General features: G+C 36.9%; 1 long non-coding RNA gene across 1 annotated transcript; it reads right to left on the reverse strand.

Annotated features, from left to right (window-relative positions):
• Positions 1-243: 243 nt before the first annotated feature.
• Positions 244-681, reverse strand: LOC113300428. The gene is made up of 3 exons (XR_003335791.1): positions 636-681; positions 379-460; positions 244-298 (listed from the first exon to the last, which is right to left on the reverse strand). It is a non-coding gene; the product is annotated as an uncharacterized LOC113300428 (long non-coding RNA).
• Positions 682-2,844: the final 2,163 nt, after the last annotated feature.

A 2,844-nucleotide genomic window follows, 5' to 3' on the forward strand; every position in this document is an offset into this window, starting at 1 on the left:
CTCCAACACTAACCCAATCACAACAGAAAACAGTTTCTTCAAACTCCATGTAATTCAAGACGATAATCTCTTTAATAACTCCGTAATAAGTTATTTCTGCTTCCTCGGCCGACTTCGCTTTCAGTCTTGTAAAAGCTTTCATTGATACGCCACTGTTTTGCGATATATTCTTCGCCTCACAACCTAGTGTGCTAAAAGTAAAGCCATTGACTTGGTATTTACTGTAGGATCGTGCCTTGAAGAGGGGTCCTTGCACGAGTCTCCAAAGTGTTGAATCAGTCTCTTTGGCTTCTATCAACTATAAAAGTTCATGTTGGAGTTAGTATCACAACCAAAAACATAACAGGTTGGGATGAAAGATTTAAGATATCATGTTACCTCGTCGCGCAACCATACATGAAAACTCTTTGAGGTCTGCTGACCATTAGACGTGTTGCCGCTAACATAGGAATCATACTTCCTGCAACCACATAAAAATAGTATAAAATAATGAAAACATCTTAATGCATCAATGAAACTGCTATCTCAAATAAAACCAAATACATAGACATTGATACTTCAAAGAACAAACAAATAGCATAACTCTAGCATACTACACAACAATTTAAAATTCACATTGAAGCAGTAATGTTTACCTTCGCCAGTCATCTATCTCAAAATACTTAGATAGGATCCAGCTGCGGCATTGTTCAAATTGTACTTGAGTTAAAGTCATACTCTTTCCAGTACTTAGAGGCATCTCATCTGCAAACTCATAGTCATCATCTAAAAAAGCCCGTCGAGTATGTTTATGAGTACCATCACCATCATCTGACATGCCATCCATAAAAAATAAGCTAGCTTCTCGCAACGAATACCCTCTCGCAATGCATCCCTCAATGTACCTTTTATTGCGCACCAACCCTTTAAAGCCTTTCATTAACCTACAAAGAATAGTAAAGTGTAGAAGCTGTCAAGGCCTTATCAAGCATGATTTTTATACTAAGTTGTCAACTTCATAAAATTTCAGAAAAAAAAAACTTCAAATATAAACTTTCTTAATCAAAGTATCTTACACTCAGCACCTGACATTCCATATAACATTCTCAAATTCAATTTAATCTATAAAGCAAGGGTTTGTACCCTCCATATCAGCACTAGCATAACACACATAGTAAGATGTTAAAAGACACAACCTTTCAATAATGAGAACAAACATTTCCACTCCTTTTTATGGTTACCATTGGATTTTTATACTACTGTGTTAGTCCAATCATGCATTTAAAGTCATCCTCTAGCATAAAAGAAATTAATCATGACAGCACAATAAACAAAATTGCTAAACAGGGGAAATACTCAAGTGGGAAATTTACCTCTCAAAGGGGTACATCCACCTAAATCTGACCGGACCGCAGATTAAAGCTTCATCTGCCAGATGAATCATCAGGTGGATACTAATGACAAAGAAGGATGGAGGAAAGTATTTTTCTAGAACACACATCGCCTCCACCAAACTAGCTTTAGCTTGTAAAAGATGCTCTCTGTTAATAACCTTCGCACATAAGATATTGAAAAATAAACTAATCCGGAGAAGAGCAACTCGCAGATCTTTAGGAAATGAAGTTGCAGTATGAACAAGCAGTGGAAACAAAGACTGCATCATAACATGGTAATCATGAGACTTTAAATTCTTCAACTCCGGTGGATTTATACCAACGTTGTTGCGAAGATTGGAACAGAAATTTGAAGGCACCCTTAAATTCTTCAAAACTGTACAGAAAGCAACTTTTTCATCCTTTGTTAAGGCAAAAGACCCATCTTCCATTGTTGTCTTTCCCGTGTTGTCATCCTCTTTCAACCATAACCGCTTTTTAATCCCCATAGCTTCCATATCTTTACGTGCATTAAGACCATCTTTTGACTTGCTATTTCCCAATACAGTATTAACAATGTGCTCAGTTATATTCTTCTCTGTATGCATCACATCTGTACAGTGACGAACTGTGTTCGCTCCCCAATACGGCAAATCATAAAGAATAGACCTTCGAGAAAATAAAGAGTGATCGGAAATTTCTTCATCAGCATACCCTTCAGTCCCTCTTTTACGTTTCTTTGATGGTGGTCTTCCTTTACCCTGTTTGCTTTTCAAATTATCTACCAGTTAGTCCAATCATGCATTTAAAGTCATCCTCTAGCATAAAAGAAATTAATCATGACAGCACAATAAACAAAATTGCTAAACAGGGGAAATAGTCAAGTGGGAAATTTACCTCTCAAAGGGGTACATCCACCTAAATCTGACCGGACCGCAGATTAAAGCTTCATCTTCCAGATGAATCATCAGGTGGATACTAATGACAAAGAAGGATGGAGGAAAGTATTTTTCTAGAACACACATCGCCTCCACCAAACTAGCTTTAGCTTGTAAAAGATGCTCTCTGTTAATAACCTTCGCACATAAGATATTGAAAAATAAACTAATCCGGAGAAGAGCAAATCGCAAATCTTTAGGAAATGAAGTTGCAGTATGAACAAGCAGTGGAAACAAAGACTGCATCATAACATGGTAATCATGAGACTTTAAATTCTTCAACCCCGGTGGATTTATACCAACATTGTTGCGAAGATTGGAACAGAAATTTGAAGGCACCCTTAAATTCTTCAAAACTGTACAGAAAGCAACTTTTTCATCCTTTGTTAAGGCAAAAGACCCATCTTCCATTGTTGTCTTGCCCGTGTTGTCATCCTCTTTCAACCATAACCGCTTTTTAATCCCCATAGCTTCCATATCTTTACGTGCATTAAGACCATCTTTTGACTTTCTATTTCCGAATACAGTATTAACAATGTGCTCAGTTATATTCT

Source organism: Papaver somniferum, chromosome 7 (assembly GCF_003573695.1).
Source record: "Papaver somniferum cultivar HN1 chromosome 7, ASM357369v1, whole genome shotgun sequence".
NCBI lineage: Eukaryota > Viridiplantae > Streptophyta > Magnoliopsida > Ranunculales > Papaveraceae > Papaver > Papaver somniferum.